General features: G+C 53.0%; 1 long non-coding RNA gene across 6 annotated transcripts; it reads right to left on the bottom strand.

The window, feature by feature from the left end:
- Positions 1 to 1,863: 1,863 nt before the first annotated feature.
- Positions 1,864 to 10,560, bottom strand: LOC106783290 (uncharacterized). Of its 6 annotated transcripts, XR_011439954.1 has the most exons (8): positions 9,542 to 9,667; positions 9,058 to 9,128; positions 8,708 to 8,809; positions 7,665 to 7,767; positions 5,841 to 6,111; positions 5,106 to 5,289; positions 4,029 to 4,107; positions 1,864 to 2,682 (listed from the first exon to the last, which is right to left on the bottom strand). It is a non-coding gene; the product is annotated as an uncharacterized lncRNA (long non-coding RNA). The 6 variants fall into 6 exon arrangements; XR_011439952.1 differs by lacking the exon at positions 5,841 to 6,111; XR_011439956.1 differs by lacking the exon at positions 5,841 to 6,111 and having other exon boundaries at positions 5,106 to 5,285.
- Positions 10,561 to 14,875: the final 4,315 nt, after the last annotated feature.

The raw sequence follows: 14,875 nt of genomic DNA, 5'->3' as shown, positions 1-14,875 counted from the left end.
CAGTATGCGCCTCCAGCTTGGTAACGGCTGTGTATGGTGTGTTTTAAAGGAATCCTCCCTTATTTTAGTCACAAGTCCTTGTCCTCCTACCCCTCTAAAATGCAGATCCTTGAGGTCAAGGTCCCTTATTTCTTTGCTAGCCTGTTCCTTCCCCTTCCCACCACACAGCCCTGCCGCAGCACCTTGCTGGCTTGCTGAAGCTCGCGGGGTCCCTAAGATCCTAGATCCTGATTGCGAGGGTTTGAATTTCAAATGCGCTAATTAAAGTCCTCCTTTGTAACAGACATTTTGCTGGAAGACCCAGGGACAAAGGACAAAAGACAGAGGTTGTCTTCTTTATAGAGGGGCTCCTCCATTTTTGCAGAGGACTGCAGGAAAGAGAGAGGGAGGGTGACAAAAGGGGAAAGTGGCTTTTTCTTCTGATTTCTGCCTCCAGACACCCACTCAGGCCCAGCAGTCCTTGGGGCGGGCAGAGAGAGGGGCCTTCACTGTATTCTGAGCTGGAAGAGGACCACGAAGCTGTCATTTGGGGTGGTTTTTATTCCTCAATAGATATACTCTGATTTATGAGGTGATAGCCAGGAACCCACGGGAAATGGATGTGGGGGGTGAGGGGGCTATGCCCTCACTCTGTCTATGGGACCTTCCCACCGGGTACTTTGGGCCTCCCTGTCTTGGCACATGGATACTCTCTGGACGACAGCTCAGCCCTGCTGCATATTTAAAAAGCTCTCCAGCACCCTTGCTTATCATTATCTTAAAAAGTTCATAGAGTGAACTTCTACAACATTACTTAAGAATTTGGTTATGTTTTGACAAATACAAATAACTTTGTGCTTTATAATATGCACAGAATCTTTCCAAACTGATAAACAGTACCTGCACAGCACTCCTGAACAGGCAGAGTCCTTGCAGCACAGTGCAGGTTAAAAAAGGAAGCGCATCTTCACTCACTGAGGATTTTTCCCCAAACCTTCTCGAGCACACGGCCCCCCCCCGGGCCTTCCCCAACCAGAATCTCATTTCATTCAGACGTGACTAGGGACCTGTCGCTTCCTCCCGTGCTGCTTAATCAGGCAGAGGCAGCCACAAAGAACTGGACACATATTAGCTCCGAACTCTGGAATGACTAATTTTTCCTTTATCCTGGCTGCTAAGCAAATGAACAGACTTCACTCCTATGTGTTTAAAAAAAACCAGTTTGCCTTAAAATAGGCACCCACCTCCGAAGGCACTCAACCTGCGTATGGAAAAGTGTGTGGGATGTGTTCACATCCTGCATAACTCAGAGGAAATTTTCTCTGAGTATTCTGTCCACAGGATGCAGCCCCGCCTGGCCTTGAGTTAATTAACTAGAGTACCTGATGGATAAACGGTCCACAAATAGCATTGCATAAACTTCAACAGTTCTATAATGTTCTTGACTGTTGAGGCATCGCAAAGTAAGAACTCACTAAAAGGAGGGAAAGAATTGGGAGAGAGATTGCAAAGAAGGATAAGCACCCTGGAGGCACAGGGACAGCTCTGAGGTGAGCTGCTTTCCAGACCCATCCACTTCTGGTTTGCACGGCTCAGCAGACCTTGGCTTCTGCCGAACCCTGTGACCCTGAGGGTATATTCTCTTTTGCTGGGCCTCAGTTCCTCTCCTTGTGAAGTGGATGCTGTATTTGTTTTGCCACATTTCTCCTTTTCTCACATCCCTCTTGGAGGCTCTCAGTGGAACACATATTCGGAGATTTCTCAGTGGACTTCCATGTCCCCCATTGGGACAGGAGAGCTCTTGATCCCAGCGTGTTTATTTGCCAGTGTGGCATGTTCAGAGATTTACGGAAGACACAAGCAAACATCACAAACAGAGAGAAACAGAAATGGAAACGTGCATCTATTTGAAAACAAGTATTCAGACATACGTACCTAGCCCTCTGGGTCACCCCTTCACACACACACAGAATCAGACAGCTACACAAATACACATGCAGGCAGTGGTGAACAGATGTAAAGATACACGGGGGTAACCATTTACACAGCCATGCTGGAAATCAGACAAACCCACACTCACTCTTGGGTTTTCTTGGTCATCGTTTCCCACACAAGTTTCGATATCAAGCCAGCCTTGACTTCTTCCATGCTCCCAGCCCCGAACTTCCCCAGAGGTCCTGACTGCCAGGCATGGAATACAAGATCCAAATGCACATTTATTGAGGCGCTGTGCCAGGTGTGGGGAACATCGAGAACAAGACAGTCCCTCCTGCGAGGTGCTCACGTCCAGTAGAGGAAGGAGATGTACAAACAGTTACAAACCCATGTGGGAAGTGCCGTAACGGAAGTGAGTACGGGAAGCTGGGTCTGTTTCTGCCCTCCTGAATTTTGGAAAGGAGGAAAGTCTCCTTCCTTCAGAGGACAAAATGCAGGCCCAGAGGTATGTGCTCAGCACAGGTGGGCTGAGCCACGCCGTCTTCTGCCCAAGTCTCTGTGGGCACTGTTCTGCTAATTTCAGCCCTGGGGTCCTTCCCCTTAAGTCAGCTTCTCCCATTGCCTCTCAGGTATGTCTGCTGGTTGAAGTTGAGGAAAATGGCGATGAGGCTGAAGGTGTACAGGAGGACAGCCAAGCTAACTCGTCGGGCAAGAGTAGTCAGCAAAGAGATTGTAGGAGGAGTGGGCAGCAATGACCACAAACTGACCCTGGGTGAAAGAACACACGAGAGGAAAGAGATGGGAAACAGTGAGAAGCCGGGCTGAGGAACGAGAGAGACTCTCCCCTTGACTCCTCTTGTGGTCACCCCTCTGTCTACCAGCAGGGGGCAGGCCTCCCATAGCTCAGGAAGAGGAAAACAATGCAACATGGTAGAACACCGCTCCCATTTTTTCCTAACCCATGATCCTAAGAATCCTCCTGACCCCTCTCCTGGTTCTGGCCCCCCATTTGCCCCAATCCAGCCATGTCATGTCGACACTGATGATGAACTCAATCCATCCTGAGCCCCATGAGGGACACCTCAGGCTGTCTTGACCATTTGGCAGTGATGCTCCCCAAACCAAAAGGCAGCGGGAGGGCCAATCAGTAATCACAGGCTCACAGGACATTAGCACTTCGAGGTCATCCAGCCCAGCATCCTCACTTCACAGATGATGAGATTGAGGGCCAAGCATGGAAGTCACTTGCTCCAGGTCCCACATCACGTCAGGAGGTTGGGGTTGGTTCTAAGATCTGATGAGCTGGTTACTGAGACTCTTGCAAGTTGAGAAACTAAGGAAGACCCAGTGATCGGAAGGGCTTGTTCCTGGTCAGACACCAAGTCACCGGCGGAGCCAAGAATCAAACCAAGGGGTCAGCCGAGGCCCCTGAAGCCAAAGGGTCTTTCTGACCAGCTGTAGGATGGTAAGATGTCACCTCCACCACAGGTAGGGCTGCATGTGGGGCCCCAGACTGGCCAGTCCATAGTACAGGTACATGAAGACATAGACTAAAGAATTCAGTATCACAATGAAGAAGGCTGCAGTGTGGGGCGGGGAGATAAGCGGAAATGAGTGGGGCTGTTGTTTGGGTTTTCTCGTTCATACTTCAATCCTCCGAGCTGCAGAGAGCACCTCTACACATCCTCTAGAGAAAATCTTTGGGAAGGGCCTGTCACGAGGAGGTCCAGCGCGAGACATCTGAAGTCCTGACGCTGGCTTGGAGTTAACGGGATGCTCAATGAGAGTGAGTAGAACTAACTCCACCTACCTGCACTCTCTGGGCTGATGGCTATGAGCACCTCCCAGCAGCCTCCCCCCACGCAACCCCCATGACAGGAAAGGGTGGCTCGGAAGTGCTGAGGAGCAACAGGGATAAAACGGGAGCAGAGGCCTGGTCTCACGGCCACAGGGAAAGGCAAATTAGAGCCAAACCATGATATTACAGGAGGGCACACATCTCAAGCCGGGGTCTCAGCCCAGCAGAGACAGGTCTGCCTCACAAGGGCCTGGGACAGCTGCCGCAGGTGCATCACTTACTTTGACCACCTGACATATATTTGACTCCAGCCTACCAGTTGAAGAGCATGGTGCCATGGTGTAGACGTCCAGGAAGGTGACCTGCTCTGGCTTCTTTCATAACATAAAGAAGATCTGGAGAGGAAGAGAAGATGGTATCGATTCTGCGGGCCTCCTTTCTCTGGACTCCTCTCCTGGGGCCTTGACTACCAAGGACAGGGTGATTCTGCCTGTTTTACTGAGGGAGAGACTAAAACTCAAGGGAAATAACAGTAGTCAAACACCTGTATAGCACCTACTATGTGCCGGGTACTTTGTAAGTATAAAAAAAATTATATAAACACTTAGAATAGTATGCAATTTATATTTACTTCCATTTTACAAATGGGAAAACTGAGGCACAGAAAGGTGAAGTAACTTGCCCAAGGTCATACAATTAACAGGTAGCCAAGCTGGGATTGGAACACAGTCTGGCTTCAGAGACTGGGTTCTTTCCAACGTCCTACCCCACCCCCATAGGGCACTGGGGAGAGAGCTCAGGTATTGAACACCCAGCCCAGGACCCAGAGAACCACAGACACATTCCCAAAGATGCTCTGTTCAGACTCCGTTTTGGCAAGAAATCGATAAGAAAGAGCCCCCTCCCTTTCATCATTACCCCCAAATTCTGACCTTGCTCCACCCCACTCAATCCTGCAAGCTCCTGGATCCACAAGCAGGGTTTCTTCCCTTCAATAATACTTAAGGATGGCTTTTTCTGTCTGATAATTCTTGCCACATAATATCAGCTTTTTTATTTGTTTATCTTTCCATTTTCATTTAACCTGGAACCCACTTGCTAATGGGGGTAAATGCCTACTTTGACGTGGTGCATGGATGAAGAGCAGGGGCCCGTGGGAGCCTATGGCGGTGAGATGTTATATCAGTGAGCATCTCTCTTCTGCCGGGTTAGTGGGACCAAAGTTCTGCTCAGACATCAGCCTCAGGCACGGCCGCCTGGGCAAACCCTGCAAACATCTGATAGGGATGCTGGAGGGAAGCGTTTGCACAAGGCACCTTGAAAACCACACCAGACCTGGGTGACAGAGATGACTCCATACAAGTGTACAAGGGCATATGGATGTGGCTCTTACCGTATCAAGCAATTCAGCGGGCTTTGAGAAGCACCAACAGCACACGCTCGCCATCTCCTGGGCAGGACGGGGAAGTTCAGTCAGACTGCTGTCCCGCTGGTGGCTCAGCTCGCCCCGGCAGGGCTGGGTTCAGCTCAGGCCTCATTGTTCCTCTGCACATCCTGCTCCCACAGGGCCCACCTGTCTGCAGGAAGATGTGTTAGCACAGGAAAGAGGAGGAGAAGCTGCATGGAGTGATAACAGCAGGACTCTGCAACCGTGCCCCAGCCTGGAGCCACGCAATCTTAGGGAGCACATGGATCACACTGGGATCTTGTTTGTCAAAAAGCAGATTCTTAATCACTGCACCTGGGGTGGGACATGAGATTCTGCATTTTCAGCAAGCTCCCAGGTGATGCTGATGCTGCTGGCCCGTGGACCGTACTTTGAGTAGCAAGACTTTAGCCCATCCTTCAACATCCCTTGATCCTACATCCAAATCACTGCCTGGTGACTTGTCGAGCCTCAGCCAGATTGTTCCCTACAAGGAAGCCTTTGTTCTGCTTCCAGTTGAAACACAGAACAGCTAAAAATAATGAAATATCTACCACACAGTGTGTGCCAGGCCCAGGGTTAATCACTTTCATACTTCATCTAGCTCACTCTTCTTTCAATTGTTTCCTCGTATAAAGTAGGTATCACTATGCCCATTTTGTAGATAAGGAAATTGAGGTCAATGAAAGGCAAGTATGTTACCCATTGTCACATGGCAAGTTACTGGCAAAGCTGAGATTCAAACTGAGGTCTTCTGAGCCTGCACCGAACCAATCGCTTCATTCTCTCCATCAGAGTCTCGGGTGACTGACGCCATCTTGACCAAGCTCCAGTTATCAGGAAGTGCATCCTATCAACCCGCTTTCCAGGCTTGCCACTCCCACTCGCTGCCACCCCTCATCCCAAGCTGCCCCATGGTGGTCCACTGGCTAGCAGAAGCAGCTGTAGTTAGCCAGGAGTGAGGTGGCATGACCTGGGAGGGATAGAGAAGGAACAGACCAAGTCACAAAGCCTGCTCCCTCCGCCCTGAGACTTGACTGGCTCAGGCCACCGAGGCTAATACCTTCTCCAGCCATGTTCCGGACTCCGTCCCTCCCAGCCCTCACTGACACTAGGTGGATGACTGCTAATCAGAGAAACTCCGTGGAGTGGCTAGGTCAGAGGCAGGCACTTGCATACAGCTTGCTGGTCTCTTTTTTTTTTTTTAATGTAGGCAAATATGTACCACAAACCCACACTGGGCACCTACTATGTTAGGTGCTGCAGTCTTGGAGGGGACACGAAGCTGTCCACACATCAGCCCCGCCCACAGGGAGCTCAGAGCCACATTGAGGATGTAGAAAACAATCCTGACTTAAGGTTGGGGCCAGATGAAGAGCAGGGGAGCTCACGCCTGGAGAAGAGCGCCCTGGCCTGGACCTCTCCTAACTCAGGGGGCTGGTGAGGGAGCAGTGCGACTGTGAGGGGGCTCCCAACAGAGGAGGAGCAGCCACAGAAGCTGAGAGAAGGCAGAATCGGTTAATGGGAGGTCTTGAAGCTGTCTTGAGGAGCGTGACCTATACCATTTATTTATCCATTCGACAACGATGTGTCGAATGGTACGAAGCTCTTCTCCACGCTGGGCACTGTCTGAGCACCGAGCTGCCTCTGTTACACAAAACAGATAAAAACCTCGACCTCGAGGGACTTTGCATTCTGGTCACATAGGTGAAGGGAGCTACAGAGGGCTTCAAGCAGGAAGCTGACATGGGCATGGCAGATTTTCAAAGGACCATGGTGGCAGCAGAGTCCTTTGTCACCACAGTTAAATGACAAGCTCTCTAGGGCCTGTCTCATCTCTGTGCATCTTCCACACAGTACCCGACGTTATGCTGGGCCTGTCTGTGAAAGGATAAGTAAGACACAGCCCGCCTTGGAAGCACCTGCAGTTTGGAGGGGAGACACAAATACGCACATCATGACCCTGACCCGGGGGAGGAAGCCCACGGGGGTGGCGATCTTGGTAAATGCCTACTCGGCTCTGGGGGAGGGACACAGGGCCTGTCTGCAGCGTGCAGATTCCTACAGTGCCAGTACTCCCACCGCCTACTGCTGGCTGCAAGCTACTGACCGCCACCAGAAAGTCACTGAACACTGGCTTGGGAAGCCACGCACCGTCAGAGCTCGTCAGGGGAGGCTGCCCGTCCACCACGGAGGGTGCAGGCAAAGAGCTGAGGAAAGGCATGAGTAACTGGGCCTTCGGCAGTCAGGGAAGTTTCATAAGAGATGACAATGGCCTGAGTCTACAGGAAGTGCAGGAACTCGTCAGGGCACCCAGGGAGAAAAGCATTTCTGGCAGAAAAACAGTCATGTGCCAGGGCCTGGGCCTGACCCAGCAGGGCTGTGGGCTGTGAGGCCACTGAGCAGGGTATGTGCAATGAGGCCACGTGCAGGGCTGCTGGGGGAGAGGGGGAGGTAAGACCGGACAGGAAAGCTGAGGCTGGAGAGGACTAAGGGAGCCTTTGTATGCCATCGGAGGAGTCTCACCTTAGCCTCTGCTGGCCGGGAAGCCATGGGAGGGCCACCTACGGCAGTGACAGTATCCCTTTGGTGTTTCGGAGGGGTCGTTCTGTCAGCAGGGTAGAATGGACTGAAGATGAGCGTAATGAAGGACGGATGGCCCACCCGTAAAGGAGAGAAGGAAGAAGAGGTATGGCTGTCAGCGGCTGCTTCTTCAGGGGGACCCCTGGCCTCTTCCCGGCTGGCGCACTGGGGCAGGAGGGGAGGGAGGTGGGTGCGGGCTCTGGGGCCAGGGCGCCTTGCCACCTGCTGTTACCTACCCCCTCCGTGCGGGGCAGTGCAGGCAGTGCCGTCACGATACTTGGATGAGCGGATCCTCATCAACTGCTTACTGCAGGGCCTCCCCGTAATAACCCCTCTCAAACATCAGCGAGTGTGACCACTTTCTCTGAAAAGCTTCTCCCCACATCCCAACGGGGTCTCTGCCCTCCTGCCCGTCCTGGGTGCACACTTCTGCTGTCCGGCTCGCACTGACTTGTAATCACCTGTTTCCGCATCTGTTCCCTCTCCTGGACCGTGAGCACCTGGACGGCAGGTGTGTCTCACCCAGCGCTGGCTCTGCAGCTCTTGGCACAGCCTGGCACAAAGCAAGTGCCCGGGGCGCACTTGCCGACTGACAATTTGCTGAGAGCAAGGCGTCTTGAAGGAACACCGGGTTTGGGGCTCAGAAAACTGGGCGGAGGTGACAGAGCCCAGGGAGAGACAGGAGGCGGCAGGCGTTTCTTTTAGGTGTGAGGGAGATAACGAATTTCCTTCTTGCTTGCCACTGACCTCTGCTTTTTTATTTAAGGAACAGGAAAATGGGAGCCCGCGATGGGAATCTGTGTCTCCACAGGAAGACGGTGCAGCCGAAGAAGGAACAGACCCCGGTTCCTGTGTCTGTTCCCACCAAGGCTGGTCAGCCTTCTGCACAGGAAGATCATGGTGCTATTTATCCCGCAGGCACCCAACAAAGAGGAGACCCGAGAACTCTGCAGGGCCCCCACAGCCTCACCTTACAGGATACGCACCCTGAGAGAGCCACCCGGCCAGGCTGTTGGTGGCAGGCGTCCAGCCAGCCTCAGAGGCTCCTGTTGGGACCTGACGTGAGGGCCTGCCACCACCAGGAGAAGCTAGAAGACAAAAAGGAGGGTGGCAGGGAGTGGCCAGTGTCCCGGGAACCAGGAATTGGTCCTCGGGTCCACAAAAGCAAAGGGGAAGGGGGACGGCTGAGCTGGCCTCCTGCCCACCTGTCCGGAGCCCTCCCCTCGGCTGGCTCCAAAGCCTTGCTCATCACTGTCTCCCGTTCCTCAAAGTGTCTGACCTCAGTCTGGGGGGAATAAACAAACCAGAGCTCCCGCCAGATGATACCGTCTCCTACCTCCGTTTTCTAAGGCCCAGGAGTATTTATTCCAGAGCTTTTCCAGGGTACTTACTGGCCACTGTGAGGACCTGTGAGTAAAAGCAGGGTTTCTGTCTTGTCTAAACCACTCCCTCATTTACTCTCTCCCTCCCTCACAACATGACCACTGGCTGGGGGCTCCCCATCGTCCCTGCCTTTGGACATTGGACAAGCACTGTGCACCTCTGGAGAGACCCCATCGGCCACCACTCTCCTCCCATCCTCACACCCTTTGCTGCTCCACGTAGGACCTCCCACCTCTGCAGCGCCCCCAGATTGCAGGGCCCGAGGGAAGGGGGCATGGCTGTTGTGCAGCAAGCAAGGGGGAGGGGCAGAGGCACAAAGTGCCCCAGTTTCCCTCTCCTCTCCAGCCTTGTGCTGCCTGCTCTTTCTGAGCATCTCTGGCTTCTCCAGCCTCTCACCGAGCCCAGCGGCACCCAGTCCCTCCAAGGGCTTGACTTACTCCCGTGTCTTCTTCCACCTTCCTCCGGTCAGTGACGGGCACGGCTCTGGCTGCTCGAGGTGTTGAAGCTGGTGGTGGGTCCAAGAGACAGGCCCTCCAGGCTCCAGGGTGAAGGGTGTGACCCATGGGGGGGCCCAACCCTTTAGAAGTTCTCTGCCCCCGTGCTCTGATCTGTGGATGATCCCCAACCTCTACACACACACACACACACACACACACACACACACACACACGCCCTCTCTCATACATATACTCACACACTTACTGGGAATGGGGAACTGAGGCTGATGTCCATGCTTTGGCTGGGCCGCCTGCTGTTCCCACTGCCCCAGGGAGAATGAGAACAAGAAGAAGCCCAGGTCAGAGGAGGAAACTCAGAGGGCAAAGGTCGATGGCAGAGGCTCCAGAGAGGGTGGGGAGAAAGTCAGGGATGGAGGGATGGCCAGCACCCACGGGAGGCGGACTGCCCACTCTCCACTCTTAGGTCTACGTGACCAGCGTCCCGCACTCTTCATTCTTTGCAAAGGCCGTCCCACCAGAGAAGCAGGCGTGCTTGGGGACATCACAGACTGCACGCCTCCTCTCTTCTCAGGCTCAAGTCTTCCTCCTCGCTCTGCCCCTTTCCCACACGGCTAAGGATCAGGCATACAGGACATCTTTCTGAACCTGCCGAATCCTCGTGCTTCCTCTGGTTCTCGGCTCACCAACAGGGTAAGGATGCTGGACCCCTGGAATTCCCAACCCAGCTTGTCACCCTGTGCCGAACAGGAGCAGTTGAACTGGCCGTTGGTCCAAATAAGATCTCTTAGGTACAAGCTTTTCCTCCTCTCGTTATGAGATTTGGGAAAAAGAACCAAGTTTAGATGGCAGGTTGCTGTAGGAAGGGGCCGGGCAGCCCACCATGTAAGTCTCACTCCACAGGGATTGGGGGCCGTTCCTGGACCCAGGCTGTTTAGAACATAGTGCCTCAGTTTCTCCTTCTGACAAGACAATACACTATGGTCTTATGAAGGCTTGAGAAAAATCACGTCAGCATAAGCCCTGGATTATCCGTGCTCAGGGCCTAGAGGATTAAGAGATTTGAAGAACTAGACAAAGTAACGGATAATCCCCCACTTCGAGAATCTGGTTTAGAGACACGGCCGGCTGCACACGCCTGGTTATACGCCTTATGCATTCGCATGGGCTGCTGCAGCCCACCCGGCGCCCCGACTTCTCTGTCTGAGAAAGTTTCCTCTCTGGGCTCCAGCTGGAAGACAGACCCCTGTGGCCTCCTACACACATCACACGCCATTTCCTATGGAATCAAGTCAAAATGATTTGGCTGGGACTCCAAGGTTGCCCTCATCGCAGCCGGAGCCTCCTCCCTCCGGACGCCTCACCCTCCCTGACGCATCCACACCAACTTGCACTTCTCTGAGGGGGTCACGCTTCCTTCTCCACCCTCGTCTTTCTTGTTTCACGCGAGCCCCTCCTGCCACAAAGCCTCCCACACACCCTGCCCCCCTCACCCCATGAGAGGCACTGTCGGTACCACAGAGGCTGGCTTGCGAGTTTGATCATCCAGAGTATGCAGTTGTCCCTTGGTATCCATGAGGAGTTGGTTCCAGGACCCACCGCAGGTACCAGAATCCCAGGATGCTCACATCCCTTAGGCGGCCCTCTGTACCCGCAGGTTCCATGTTTGTGGATTCAACCGACCGTGCTTGGTAAACACAGTGTTAGAGCTGCGGTGGTTGAGTCCGCGGATGTGGAACTGTGGAAGCGGATGGCCGACTGTACATGGGAACCTGCCTGTGGGGAGTGACTCCACGCTGCGTTTGACAGGCTGATGGAAACCTAGGTGATGTCAGGAAGAGGTACACACAGCACTAAAGGCTGACGTCACCACTCTGCTGGCAGCTGTCACCTGTGTCTCCATAACACCAACCCCCTCCGTGTGGACAGCCTCACGATTGTTATGGAAGACGCTGGAAAATCTCCTCAACAGGACCTGAGATGTTGCCACCCCACCTTATCCCCAGGGAGCACGTGGGATCAAGAGAATGGGACTACGAATTTTAGGCAAGACCCACCCCAGTCTATTGCCCTTTCTCTGAGCTTGGCACACACCTGCTGTGAGGGAGAAGTCTGCTGGTCATCTGCGACACACCCCCTCCTAAAAGGACCCTCGGGTTCATAGATCATAAAGATTAGAGAAAAGCTCATCTTTCAACATCATGCAACTGCAAAATAATATCATGACTGGATGTCACCGTAGATTCCTTCCACCCCAACAAACGTCACCCTCCTTAACCAGCTGTCCACCGTGCTCACAGAGCCCTGGCTGCCCCCATGCTGAGCCAGCTCAGCCACCTCTGCAACCTCGAGGTGAGACAGGGCACCTACCTGAGGGCAGGGGGCTGGAAGTTGTGTGGGCAAAACATGGCATTGCAAGAAATGGTACACTTAGATACCTATAACATAATGACAGCTAACGTTTTTAAGTCATTGCTGTGTGCCAAACACTGTTCTAAACACCACATACACGCCAACACATCTAATCCTCTTCAGGTAGGTGCTATAGACAGCCCCTTTTACTGATGAGGAAACTGAGGCACAGAGAGGTTAAGTAAGTTGTCCAGTATCACACAGCTCCTAGGCAGCACGGCCAGGATTCAAACCCAGGCATCTGGCTCCAGAGCCCACACATTCAGCCAGTACACAACACTGGCTCTTCAGTCTCCCGGTGTACCACGTTTGTTTCACCAGGATGGAAAGAACCGAAGTGTGACCTTGCCTCACAAGAAGAGGAAGCCCAATTTATCAGACTCAGGATATAAATTTTCCTATTGGTTCTCACAATGATCCTGTACAAATAGCAACTAAAAACCTCCCTCCCTCCCTCCCCTCTTTCTTCCTCTCTCCCTCTCCCCTTCCCGCCCTCTTTCCCTCCTGGTATGGATCCGTTCTCTTAGATCAGATGGGGCTTTTCCAACCCTTGGGATTCAGAGCAGAGGTGCTCAGCCGCATGTGTGTGGAGAGAGAGAGGCCACGGGGAAATGGCCAGGTCCCACTGTCATTTGAACCGAGGAAGGTTCTCTCCTTTCTCTCTCTCTCTCCCCCTCCCTCCCTGCCTCCTCCTCCTTCTCTCTCTTCCCCCTGCCCCTCAGGGGAGCTTGCACAAGATTTTACGGGAAGAGAAGAGCACCACTGCCTTTTACAGAACTTTGAAAATGACTGCAGTAGATAACGGAATTCTCTCCCCAGCTCAAGCTGGATGACAGGCCACAGTACTTGGTCTGGATCTTACACTGATGGTCGTGCTGGCATTGCCCCATCTTCTGGGAGGGACCCCCGAGAAGCAGGTCCAGGACTTTTCCTTCTCCCCTGCAGGGTGCTATCAAAGGCACCTCGTCACCTCCTTCCCAGGACCCAGGCATCCCTTTCCCCTCTGGGGAGTGGGAAGGGCTGTACCCCTCAGGGTCTGGTGTGCAGCTACTCCAGCCCCAAGGGAGAGCCCGGCAGGCACTGATCCTCCCTCGATTTCATTCTGCTCTGCACACACTATGCTGCTCTCACAGAAATTAGTTCACCCTTCTGTTTCATTATTAGTGCTGTAAGCTGCCTCAAAGTTTTTAGAGAGGAGCATTCAGGGGGCTGTCAAAATCAATCTCTACATCTGCAAGCATTTCTAGAGCCTCTGTCAGACACAGCTGAGGATTAAGTGGGGGCCGGAGTCAGGCCAGTGTACACCCACTGTCACCTGCACGCGTCCGACACCTGGCTCCCTGGTGAACAGGGGGCTGACCACTTGGTTCTGCTCGTTTCACAACAGCCCCTTAACAATACGTGAGTCTTGTCCCTTTACGCTGAGGCACATTTCTCAGTCGCAACTCTGGGCAACTAGTTCCGAACCTGAGGACCTCACTCCTGAATAGAACATTCCTGAAGACAAGATGAGGAGAAAATGTGTACATGCGTGTGTGTGCAGGTGTCCACACGTGTGTGCACTGAACATGATGTGCTCCAAGTAACTTTCCATATCTCTGCCTGTACTGGCCTTGATCAGCCCTACCTGCCCCAACCACACCCCTTTCTATCTTCTTTCTCCCGTCCTCCCTGCTTTCCTTGAGAAACAGCGAGTGTGAGAAATGCAAGAAGACTGGACCAGAGGAAATAGGGACTCAGGGCTGGACAGCCACCACTGGAAGAGAGAGGAGGCACCAGCCCAGAAACCCAACACCACAGACAAATGGTCTGCCTGGGCCTGAGTGACCCTCACGTGTCACCATGATCCTTCGGTGTGTCCCTTCCTTGTGCTGAGAGAAGGCAGCATCCAGCTTTGCAGGTCAGAGTTGGCAAATGGAGCCGTGCTCTGGCCTCGTTTCTTGTTTCCCCAGATGCTCCCAGCTCTGATGCATCGCGGGGTGTGCAGGGCACAGGCTGCACCCGCATGACCTTGGGCAGCCCCCCTCTCCCAATCCAGCTGAGCCGACAGAGCTCATGGTAAGGATGGCTCACAGGTGCCCCAGGAGGGCATCCCTGCCAGCCTTGCGCATGCACTCACGGTCGTTGTACAGTGGGGGCCATTGCTAACAAGGATAACTAAATCACTCATTTCATTAACAGGGTTTGGCAGATAATGGTGCAAGAGGCCGTTATCAGTCACGTGCATTCCAGGAAGGCGTGTGGCAGGCTGGTGTGCAATGGAGCTCCAGGAGAAATATGAGACAAAGCTGAAACCACCGCGGGGCTGTCACCCCCAGAATAAGCCTTGCGGTTAAACCTGTGGCTTTATGGCTTTATGGTCAGAGCTGGAGACAGAGGGAGTTCAGGTTTGCTTCTGGCACAAAGATTCCCTAGGTGACCTTGACTTTTCCTCCTCTTTAGGAGAAGGAAGCTCCCAATTCCATCGCCCCCTCTTTCTGCCTCACAGCAGATCTTATCTGCACAGGTGCGCCCGGTCATCGTCCTAAATCTCTAATTTTGTCACATCAGCCACCCGATCAGGAAATGGAAAAAGCTGCAGACTGTTTTTAGGTTTCAAGTTCGGCTCAGATTAGTACTAACCTCCACCCTGACTGTATCAACTGATGCACAGATAAATAAAACGTGCCACATCCACACAGTGGAATATTATTCAGCTATAAAAATGAAGTATTCATTCATCCTACAACACAGACGAACCCTGAAAACATTATGCTAAGTGAAAAAAGACAGTCACAAAAGGCCACATGTTGTCTGACCCGTTCACATGAGTGCCCAGCACAGGTAGACGCATCAGTGGCTGCCAGGGGCTGGGGGCAGAAGAAGGGAGGAAATTGAGAGTGACTGCTAATGGGCGTGAGGTTT

This window comes from Equus caballus, chromosome 6, assembly GCF_041296265.1.
Source record: "Equus caballus isolate H_3958 breed thoroughbred chromosome 6, TB-T2T, whole genome shotgun sequence".
NCBI lineage: Eukaryota > Metazoa > Chordata > Mammalia > Perissodactyla > Equidae > Equus > Equus caballus.
This window is presented reverse-complemented; position numbering and strand designations above follow the sequence as displayed.